General features: G+C 52.6%; 1 long non-coding RNA gene across 2 annotated transcripts in view; it reads right to left on the reverse strand.

Moving 5' to 3' along the window:
• Nucleotides 1-10,248, reverse strand: part of LOC107512784 — a 30,536-nt gene extending 20,288 nt beyond the window's left edge. The window contains exons 1-2 of one of the 2 annotated variants that reach the window (XR_004954064.1): nucleotides 10,209-10,248; nucleotides 10,051-10,106 (exon numbers count right to left, since the gene is read on the reverse strand). This is a non-coding gene — a long non-coding RNA (uncharacterized LOC107512784). Of the gene's footprint in view, nucleotides 1-10,050 lie in introns of both variants that reach the window. The other variant, XR_001597389.2, reaches the window with a different exon arrangement.
• Nucleotides 10,249-11,690: the final 1,442 nt, after the last annotated feature.

Genomic DNA, 11,690 nt, shown 5'->3' on the forward strand with positions numbered 1-11,690 from the left:
TGGGGAAACCTCTTATCTGCTGATAGCCTCTCCTCATCATTGTGCGTTGATGGTTTTTAAAGAAAAATCCCTTTTCTCCAAGTCTAGAGGGGTCTTGGGAGAGAAGAGAGGTACAAATATGTTCAACCTGCCCTTTCCGGTGACTGTTTCACTACTGGCTAAGCTCCCAGGGACAACTGTTTCTCATTCATCTCTGTGTCCAGAGCTGAGCAGAGTGAATGGCATAGGTCAGCAGTCTGTAAACTATCCAACGAATAAAATAGAACCCACTGGTCTCTCTGAATCCCTCATGCTTAGTACACTGTCTGCTCAGCCAGGATGATGAAGGTGCACAAAAATCATGTCACGTTACAGAATGGTGAGGGGCCTGCAGGCATTCTGTCTGGAGAAGAGAAGACAGTGTGCTGGGAGGTTGTGTGCGTGTGTGTGTGTGGGGGGGGTGGACGGAGGATGTACATGGAGTTTCTGGCCACCTACAAATATCATAAAGATCTCATATAGAAGGGTCGACGTGAATAGCACTATAAGAGGGTGAAAGACACTCAATGACGGTTAGCTCCCTGATGACCAAACAGACGACCTGGAGAGATAATGAGTTCCTTGCCCTAGAAATGTTTAAGCAGATCTGGACACCAGTTATTGGAGTTGCTGTAGAGAGAATTCAACTCACTGGTTGAAAGATTAGAGCAGATTCTTTTTTTTTTTTTTAACTCTACTAAAGTTAAAACACCATCTTTTATAATAAATGTTTGATAATATCCTCTTTATTATGCTAAAACAAAATAATAGAGATCAAAACCTACTTAAAAATAACATATTTAAAAGCATACAACTCCCTGATTGATATGTAAAAATAAAAATGACACATTATAACATAGGAATACCTGTTTCAACATGTAAATGTTTGAGTACGATGATGCCTAACAGAATGAAATAGGGAGGAGCTTGCATCTGTACATAGAATCCGCACGAAGGCAATCGTGCAAATGCAGATTGACACAGGTACGTCGTTTCAGTGACTCGGAATCTGCGGGGAGCTCTGCCTTTAGAGATGTGATTTTCCAAACTAACGCACAACTCAGTGAGTTCTGGAGTACAAGTTCCCGATTTATATACAGAAATGTTCTTAGCAAATTCGACTGTGTTTTATATGTAAACCAGAATTCAAAGATAATTATGAACAGGTTTCTACTGCTTGGTAAGGCATTTGAAACCTATGGAGATGTTGGGTAAGACTTTTCTGTGCAGGACTGTCTTGTGCATTGCATGAAGATGGGTATACCTAATCTTCACTTCTTGTCAGTAACGCTCCTCTAAACACTGTGACAATCGAAAATGCTTCCCCTTCCATATTTCCAAAATACCCCCAGGAATCACTGCTGCTGAACCACTGGACTAGACGATCACTAAGGTTCCTTCCAATCCTAGAATCCTACGATTCCCTTGGGAGCTGGAGAGTCAGCAGGAGGGCATTCCCCAGTCTCTAGAGCCACGTGGGCCGGTGGACACAGAGCAGCTGCTGCCTCTGGCATCTATGGGGACTTCCTCTTTCCAAATAAATCTGGCTCATCCAAGATAGCATCAGCCCCATTCAACCCACCCCCACGAAGGAAAGCTCACTGAATGGGCCTGACTGCCCCTGCATTTGAGCTTCCTGAGAGTACTTGCTCCCTAAAATGATGGCATCAATAGTGTTCTCCACAGCACCCTGGGTGCCCTTTCTTACTTGCCCTTCAGGCTAACTGAACACCAAATCTGAAAGAAACCGGCCAGTTTTATTCTCCTCACCTCCTGAGGCACTGTGGCTTGAAAATAATGCAGTGCTATGCAGGCTGCTGGGTCATTGCAGATGTGGGTCTCCCACCTGGCTAGCTCTATCTCTTCTCTCTTGCTCCCCCAAATCTACTATGTCTCCTGAGGCTGCCCAGCCCACTGCTTCCTCCAGGCTGCCAGCAGATGACGCGCCCCTGTTCTGAGAACCTTAGAAAGAACATTGGTGCAAACCATTTTAACATCCCTCTGCTCCCCAAGATGAATTCTCTCTCTGTTCTGATTTGCATCTCATCCCAGCGCCTCTGGGATCCATTGTGAAGTTGTATTCTATACCTTTGCATCTTTAACCACTTTTTAACCCTTTTCTTTCAGCTCAGCAACAGGCTCATCTTCTCCAGCCTAAACGGGAAACAGAAACCCCTTTGTCCTACTTCTTTTTCAAACTACCACTGTATCTCTTCCCCCTCCCTTCCCACCAGTGTTGGAGATTAATCTACACTTTCCACGCCCTCTTTCTCAATACCCTTGACCCACTGCCATCTGGTCCCTCTTCCCACTATGCCACTGCTACCGCTGGCTCACTAATGACCTAATTATCAAGTCCGGTTTTCGGTCTTCATCTCTTAAATTCTCTGCAACATTTTACTTCATGAATGATGCTCTTTTCCCTAAATGTTCTTTTTCTTTTTCTGAGCCATTCTTTCTTGTCTGCCTTTGCTGGGTCCTTCCCACTTCTCCACCCTCCCTCCTCCACTCTCCCCTTGAATAGTAAGGCCTCGGGATTTTATTGCTTTTCTCTCCCATTCCGTCTTTAAATGATCTCACCTGCTCCTATGACTCCAACAAGCCTTGGATGTTGACTCCAAGATCTACAGTCAGCCTCAAGTTCCCTCCTTAGCTCCAGTCCCAAACACACAGCTGCCTCTCAGCCTGTCCAAACTGGCTTTGGTTCCTGGGTGTGGTTTTTTTGTTTTTTTTGTTTTTTGTTATACCACTGAATGGTTCCACCTCCACCTAGCTGCTTAGACTGCACACCCGAGAGTCGAGAGTCACGTTTAACTTCTCTCCCTCCCACCCCATGTGCAGTCTGCCCTCAAGTGCTGTGGCGCCCCAGAACCATCTCCTGAACCCGGCCCGCCTCTCCACCCCCTCTGCCACACCCCTCATCATTAGTCCTCTTTCTCGGAGTCCCAGTTGGTCTCCGTGGCCACCGGGTTCTCTCTCTTCTAGTTCTTTCACTTAATCTTCTACAGTTCTCTTTGGAAGACAAATCTGAGTCGTGACATTCTTCGTTTTACCCAAAGCCTCCACAGGAGCCTCATTGTGCACAGCCGGCCTGCCCCATCCTGCCTGCCCACCTCTACAGCAGCCATCTTGAGGCTCCGTAACCCATGGACGCACCTGCCCTGCAAGACGAGTCTTTTGCTCCCAGACAGCGAAGGGCGCCATCTCCTGTTCTCTCTCACACAGTGTGCCCTTTACACTTCCACAGGTGCTGGTCTTGGGTTCTGACAGCTATGGTCTTGCTTCACCCTTAGTCTTATCACCTTTGAATACTCGGTGCCCAGCATAATGCTAGCACGTGTCGGTGCTCTGTGATTATTAGTACTCAGTACAATGACCAAATAAATGAACGAGCAGACAGATTGATTTAAAAAGAATGCCCTCATCTACCTTTTCATCACATCATCCCTTAGGCCGAATTTGAATGTGTATACAAATTACCTGGAAATGTGGTTAAAATGCACATTCTGATTCAGTCGGTCCAGAGTGGGGCCTGAGATTCTGCATTTCCAACACGTTTCCATGTGATCTTGATGCTGTTGGTCTGCAGGCTACACTAGAGGAGCAAGGCCCTATCCCACGCCAATGGTTTCCAAGCTTTGCTGGGTATTAGAATCACCTGAAGAGCTTTAAAAAATCCTAATGCCCAGGGTGCACTCTATACTAAGTCAGAATATCTGAGGAAGAAGCAGTACTTTTAAGGATTCCCAGATGATTCCAATATACAGTAAAGTCAAGGAACCCCTACCCCATGCCGTCTTTCCTCCGTGATGATGCTCAGCTCTGGATGCTCATTAGAGTCACCTGGGGAGCTTTTAACGACCACTGATGCCTGGGCCCCACCCAGATCAATTAAATCAGAATCTCTGGGGTTTGGACCGATGTGTTTTAAAGCTCCTGGGTGATCCTAATATGCAGTCAGGGTTGAGAGCCACTATTTTCAGGTTCTGCCTCTAAGGAATGGCTACAGATTTGAGGAATCATGAGTCCAGGGTACAGAGCAGGTGTGAAGACCAAGCCCAGGCCTGGCTTTCCAGTTACGCACTGTATCATCTTGGAGAAGTAAACCGCCTCATCGCTACGAGATTAAACATATGTGCCCTCCGTGTGTCAGCGCTGTCTTTTTAGAATGAACCTGGGAAAAGCGCGCTCACGGAAGCCTGTCTTTACCACTCCAGTATGTGGTGCCACTTGTGTCCCCGCCTATCAGGTTGGCTTTAGTGGCCCATGGCTGGGAGACGTGTGTCATGCATGAGCCCCCAGCTGCAGGGCCAGCTAGGGAGCAGATGGTTCAGCAACAGCCCAGGCCACCAGAGGGGAAGTCACGGGGACTTGCATTTGTAGGCAGACTGAGAGGTGGAATCAAACACAGCCCCTGCCAAGCCGTCTGGCCTGCAGCCTGGATGCTGCACGGTGGGCTGGTCGGCCACGCTCAGGGACAGGGCACACCCGCTGTTCCCTGCACACACCACAGCGCTGCCACCTGACCCATAGCCAGGAGGCTGCAGGTTTGTACCAATCTCTCGTGAGCTGTCTCTGTAAACCTTCGCTGGTGCTCTGGAAAAGGCACATACGCCATGAGCACAGACTCAGTTTCCTTGGTAGCTGTTGTGATTATTTTCTATTTTATTAGCATCATATATACATACACGAAGGCCCCAGCTGAGCTGGCACACACCTATCCCTGAAAGCGGCAGAAACCTGCGGCCTCCGCCTGGGGACAGGTTCTGGGTTCTCAAGACCAGGGAAATCATGAGATGTTTATATTTAAAATCTTCCCTTATTTATCTGAAATTAAAATTTAACTAGGCATCCTCCATATTTATTTGCTAAATCCGGCAGCCCTCAAGGAAGGGCAGGAAGGAGTTAAAGGAAAAGCAAGTGCTTCTGTGGAGAAGACAGGCCTGGAGCGGAGGGCCGCCTCCTGGCTGAACTGGGTCTGGGCTGTGGTCTTCGGGGCTCCCAGTTGACAAAATTACACTTTTGAGTCCTCAGAGCATCTTCTGGAAACTCTGCCAGCAAAGCCCAGCCAATTCTCTGAGACAGGTAAGGCAGTGGCCGGGCTAGGGGCTAGGAGAGGGTCTTACCTCCCAGTCCCCATCGTCTCACCCCACGGAACTAAGTTGACATGACTTCCCTGCTCCGCAGGAACAAAAACGTCCTCCCACCACCTGCCTTTAAATGTCTCTGCCTGCAGGTAGAGTCCTTAAGGTTCACGGCACAACAGAGCAGAACGAGCCTTCCAGTTCGCCCGGCACCTCTGGTTACTGCTAAGAAGTCTGAGCCCAGAAAAGGACGAGTTTGCCCAAAGCCACACAGCGAGTGAGGAGCTGGGCTGGGATCCAGGTCTCCCCACCAGTCTGGTCAGCTCCATCACATGCCTCGTCCCTACCCTGACCATCAGAATGGTGGACGGCACAAAGTGCATGAGCCATGAAGTCAGGAGATCTGGGCACAAAGCATCATCTGATTGCTTTTGACTAATTACCCAGCTCAGTCCCTTATCTGCGGAATGTAACTATCTCACAGGATGTCGTGAAGATGAAATGACATTGGGCACAGGGCCTGAGGCATTTTGTTATAACGCCTACAATGTCAAGCGTTGCCCTGACGTCTTCGAGTCCCAAAGGCCTGTGACTTGACCTGCTGTCTCTAGATATGCTCCCCACTCCGCTGGTTTCCCTCGCTGCACCTCACCAATCTTCAACCTAATGGGGTTCACCAGCCCAAGAAATTATTCAAATGAGCCAATCACAACTTCTACAATAATCAGGGGCACCCCACCCTCTTGTCACTACAAAGCCTATAATCCACAGCCCTTGCTGGCTCATTCTGCTCCCAAGTGCAAGCCTCGTGCGGCCCTGTATGGCATGTGGTGTCCTCCCCCCTGAGACTGTGAGGATACATGACTAATAAACTGCCACCAGTCTCATAGGTCCATTGTCAGGTGTTATATGTTTGCCCATCCTGTACTACTTAGGGTAGGGGAGCTCTCTTTAACCCAGGGAGAAGGAAGTGGCCAGAACAGGGGGCTCAATAAGACTGTGGACTCTGATGCTTGACAAACTCTAAATCTCTCTCCTTCTGGGAAGAGGATCCTCCTTGCATTCCCTGCACAGGGACAGGCTGAGACCCTGACAACAGAACTTAGCCAGATGGCATTTGAAGAGATAGCATTCTGGGGTCTTCTCAGGCTCTTCGGGTCAGCAGCCCCCCCACCCCCTGACACACTTGTCATCACTGTAGCTCATCAGACTACTGCTTGTGAGGGGCCATGGCAGATGCTGTGTCTCTGTTTTCATGCTGCGTAGAGAAGCAACTAGTCCAAGGTCACAGAGACTGTAGAGGTAGGGCTGGGTCAATCCTTCCCCACGGCCCACTGTCAGTGCTGCCCTGTGACGTGCAGCCTCTGGGGAAGTAAAAGCTTCTGTGGTGTTCGCTCCCTATGCTGAGGTGACCTCTTCCCAGTCTTAACCTCTGTGAAAGCTGTAGAATGCAGAGGTTGGCCTTGGGCATGAGACACATGTCCCCTGGGAAGCTCTGCATGGGGAAGACATCATAGCGACCTAGTCTCAGTTCACTTGGACCTTGTCTCAGTCTCCACTTGGCCCAGGGGGGTCTCACTGATGGACAGTGAAGTGATCAGGAGACCTCTACATTATTCCTTGTAGGTGGGAATATCCCAAGCTTCTTGGCCCTAACAATAAACTCCAGGACTATTTCCATTTAGCTCTTCTGTCCTTTGTTTAGGGGAATGGGAGGTGTCAGCTAGAGCCTTCAGCTGGGGGTTACAGTTATGTGGCTTTGGTCAGAGCTGTTTCTCACGCATGCTTCCCATGGGAACCTCTCTAATAGCAGTGAGTTCCTGATCTCTGAATGAGGGGGCCTGGGCTGGAACCCTAGCCAGGAAGCAGTAAAGTTACCATTGGACCTGGGGTCAGCCTTTCCCATGCTCCAAATTACCCTGAGTCTCTCAGGAACCCAGATATTTTAGGAGCCAGCTCTCCTGGCTATCTCTGACTTCAGAGGCTAACACAAGTGTCGGGCACCCTCAGAATAAGTAGACTCTCAAACTGTGAAGAGAATGCCTGCTTCAGCTAATCCCCCTTATGCCAAGGGAGAAAATGAAGCCCATCATAAGGATTTGCTTAAGCAATCAGCATGGGGTCGAAAGGAGAATTTGCCCCCTTGTGCTGGGAATGGGCTCTGAGTCAATGCAGCTCCTTGCTGAGCACCTGACCTAGGGGAGTGGGACCAGAAACTCCTCTGACCCATGATGCAAGGACAACCTCAGAGACCTGGACTATCCCCCCACAACCAGTGCAATTTCACATGGAGGCTTCCTGCACGATGGAGCCCCTCTCCATCTCTGGCTCTTCTCCCCAGGTCCCCATTCTGCACAAGCAGAGGAGAAGCCAGGCTCTACTGGGAAATATCCCTCTATCTGCCTGACCTTGGCCAGCCTCCCCCTGAGGCCACAGACAGATGTTACCCAGATGGGCACAGAAGGAGGCCAGGGAGCCAGGGAAACTTGGAAGTAACCGGAACTGGGGCTAGACAGATGGCGGAAGCTTTGCTGCTCTCAGAGGACAGAACTGGCTGCAAAGACCCTGGGGGCCACTGTCCTTTAGTGGAAGGCATACCTCCTTACTGTTTGCATGTTTTGCCCAGACTGCCACCTCCTTAACCGAGTCACACACAGCTGTCATGAAAATTAATTCCTTTGGGAGAACAGCCATTTCCTGACTCCCCTTGAGACTTGTGGAAACTCTGAGCATGTCACAGGATCTGAGTTTCGGCTTCTACCCTGTGAGAAGGAAGTGTCACCAGACTGTGGTGACTGTCTTTCTTTTGTCCCCAGCCTGGGAGCTTATTCTCTCCTCCCCCTAATAGCTCAGCAGCAAGCAGAACAATGGCTTTTTCACTGACTGACAGTGTGCATGCCTTCCTTCAGTTTCCAGAGCCTCTGAAAGGAGGCTCCCTCCTCCCCAAGCCCAGACCTCCTCTAGTGCTCAGGACTCATATGACAAAGACAATACCTGGCTCTGCCGTGGGTTAGATATGACAAGGTGGCCTAATCTTGGCTGCCTGAGAGAGGAGAATATTTAGGGAGGGAGGGCGTTCTGATTTCAGGGGAGAGAAAGAGGTCCAGCTTGTCAAAGGTCCTGAAACAGGACAGGGCAGGATGGAGAGAGGTGACTTCTCCTGGTTTCCTTCATTCACCCCTGAATCAGCTGGGACATCATGCAGACCCTTTTTGCTCTTCCTGGAGGAGTTGGGATGACAGTAAGGAAACACCTGAGCAAGTTGGAGAGAGGCATCTGGGACAGTATTCCAGCACTACCTTAGGTGCGCTCATCAGCCAAAAGACCCGAGGAGTGGAGAGAGCTACAGACAGATTTGCTGTGTCCTGGATACCACTTGGAGTGTAATAGCGGGTAGGGGTTATCTCAGAGGTCTCTGTGTGGCCACAGCCCAGTGAGTCATCACAAAAAATTACTTCTGGCCGCCTCTTGAGCAGCCCAGGGCACACCTCTGGTGAGAACTCACACAGACATCACCCCATCCAGAGCCCTGAAAGCCATGAAATTAGCTGAACTCTCACTGACTGCTGGGGGAGGTGGAGGGGTAGACTGGATTCACCCCCACTTCACCCTCCTCCACTAAGTGAAGCCTGGATTTAGGGAAAGGGGAATGGACTGGGCTGTGAGGATGTCTGCAAGGGGATATCAGGGACGTTCTTCGTGCTTCTAGAATCCAGAAAATTCTGTCCTTGCCAGCGCCTTCTGAAGGCTAGCTTTCCTTCTGGAGAAGGAATCTGGCTTTATTTACTTATTTTAATGACCTGAGGTGGAAAGGGGAGCTTGTGGCAAGGCCTTAGCAGCCTGACTTCAGAGTCCCTTGAAGGAAGCCCGGCCCCAGGGTGGTGATGCCTGCCAGTCAGCTTCAGAGATATTGCAGGCTGGTTTTGTCCCAGCCACCCGACAGAGTTCCGGGATGGGAAGGCAAAGACAGACTTGTGTGTGTGTTGGGGGCGGGGTGGGGGCGGGGGTCTGGGGTCAGATTTAGGAGTTAGAAGCCTGAAAGGCCAGGGCAGGGTGTGCTCACTCCCAGGCCGCAGAGGAGGTAACACGGCGGGCAGGGAGCTGTCCGGAGCCTAGTGCTGAAAACAGAGACAGGGGCAGGTGAGCAGGCAGAGAGCAGCCAGTGGAGCCTGAGCCTTTACCCAGAGTGAGAGGGGGCAGATGGAAAGGGATTCCCTTCCACTCAAGTTCCAAGGAAGGTAGGGCAAGAGTGAGTTGCGGCGAGAAGGCAGGTTGAGCTTTGAGAAGCGTGTAGCCGCGGAAGCTGCACCCAGGCCAGCGTGGCGAAAGCGGGCCACCACCCAGCTGGGTGGATTGCAATCTGGGCCAGCAGTGGGAGATAAGCAGGGAAAAGCCCCTGGACCTGGACTGGTACCCTGGCTATAAGTCAAGGATGGGTGCATGAGGTGTTCTCATACGTATGGCATTGACACACCCTCAGAGCAGACTTCTGTGAGTGCATACATACACACCCATGGACACACGGGGTGAGCTCCCAGAACACGCGCACATCAAGCACACGCAAGCGGTCTCATGCACACACTCTGCACATGGGAACCAGTTTCCCCTCCAGGTTGCTGGGGCTCCCACTCAAGTCTCGCACACCCGCCACCGGTCTAGCCTGGATGTCCTTCCCATTTAGCTTCCATGCCTCGGCTGGCGCCTCCATTGGAGGCACAGCCAGTGGGAGGCCCCAGTTCTAGTATGCGACCTGTGAAGATGCGGACAGGCAGCTCCGACTCCCAGAAAGGGGGGCAGGGAAGGCAGAGGGGATAAGTCTCAGACGCCACTTCTCCTTTCCCCCAACTCCCAGTTATGGTGTCGGAATACGAAACGAGTGTAGACAGGAGCGAATGTGAGTGTCTCCCCCCGCCCCCATGCTGGGGACACCCTGAAGACCTGAGCGTACCTGTGCGTGGGAGGCCCCGCGTGGAGCCCCCTGAGCGATTCCGGACCTGCTTGTTCCTGGATAAAGGCAGGATGGGTGGGGGTTACCCCAATTGCCCTCCAAACTGCCTCATGTCCGTGGGCCACAGATAAACTCCGTCTCAGGCGGCGGGAAGTTACCTGGTTCCGGCTCTGGGAAAAGGCGCCCTCTGGTCCCCGGGCCTTGCCCCGGCTCCCGCGCCCCCGCGCCCGCCGCCCCCGCCACCTCGCCGGCGCCCTCCCGCCAGTAGACTGCGCGGAGCCTGAAAGCCGGGAGCCTGCCCGCCCTCCCGGAGAGTCTGCTGCTGACCTGCATTGACGTCATTGCGTCATTAGGTTTCCCCTGGAAACACTGGCTCGCCCAAAATAGTAACACATTAATTCAGGCCGGGGGAGCAGGGAGAGACTGTTTGTAACCCTGCAGCTAACTTGGCGCGCACAACGGCCCCCGCCCCTTCCGAGGGCAGCGCGGATAGCGCTCGCCGACTATTTTGAGAACAAAGGGAGGCAAAATATAGAATCTCGAAGAGAGGGTGTGGGGGACGCCGAGACCCTCTCCCCTTGCACGCGCGCACACCCACAGCCAGACTCGCACGCACGCGCTTATGCACACTACACCTGAGTCTGTCTACCTTCTGGCAGGCGCTCTCTGCATTCAGGCTCTTTTAGGGACCTGAGGGGGTGTGTGCGTTCCCAGGTCCCGGGATACAAGGACAGGTCCAGGTTATGCCCTCTAGCCCTGCTGGGGTTGAAGGACAATCTCCACCCCACCTTTGAACCCCCTCGGCGGTCGGGGGGGGGCGGGCCAGGCCCGCTCCCTCTACACGCTCATCCCCACCCACCCATGAGTCCTAGTGAGAGGGGCTCCTCTCCCAGGCAGCAGGCGAGTCCCTGCGCTTTCTCCTGCGGCCGTACCTGGACCCCACGTGTGGGGGAAACCCTGCAGAGATCCAGCCAGCCACCAGAGGCTGCCCCCGGCCGGGGGTGCCAGGGTGAGAGGCGGGCCAGGCCACACTTGGCGCCTTGGCGCCCGCGCGCTCTCTGGCTTTGAGGAAGGACCGAGTTCGGACAGAATGCCTGGGGCCAGGGTTGCTGTCACAGGCTCCGGAATCGTTTGGGCTGGGGAGCGATCGACTTTTCTGAGCGCCCTCTTGCTCCCGCTCTTGGCGGGCCGGCAAGCAGAAAGAAAATGCTGAAACGTGAGCACCGGCTTCAGAGGCTCTTTACTATATCTTTTCCTCCCCAGACTGGGCCCTTGACTCAGCCTTTCGGGGAGTGAGGAGAACGCTCCTCCGGATAAAATTAGCAAGCGCTTAGCCTTGGGCTGTGGGCGGAGGCGGAGTGGTGCCGCCTGGAACTCAGAGCCCAGCGAAGGACGCGGTGCGGGCTGGGCGCAGCGAGCTCCCCCGGCTCCCCAGCGCACGTGAGTGCAGGCGTGGGGAGCAGGGAGGGTATTAAGAGGGCTCAGCTTTCCCCTTCCTCCCCGAGGTCAGGAAGCCAGCGAAGGGCGCAGAGAGGTCTGTCCTGCTTCATTCCGCCCTGGGCTTGTCTTGCCTTCACTCTCTTTGGCCGGGGAGGGGGTGTGCGGGGGTTTTGAGAACATGTCTTTCTTTGTGCATGTAC

Source organism: Rousettus aegyptiacus, unplaced genomic scaffold, assembly GCF_014176215.1.
Source record: "Rousettus aegyptiacus isolate mRouAeg1 unplaced genomic scaffold, mRouAeg1.p scaffold_m13_p_13, whole genome shotgun sequence".
Classification (NCBI taxonomy): domain Eukaryota; kingdom Metazoa; phylum Chordata; class Mammalia; order Chiroptera; family Pteropodidae; genus Rousettus; species Rousettus aegyptiacus.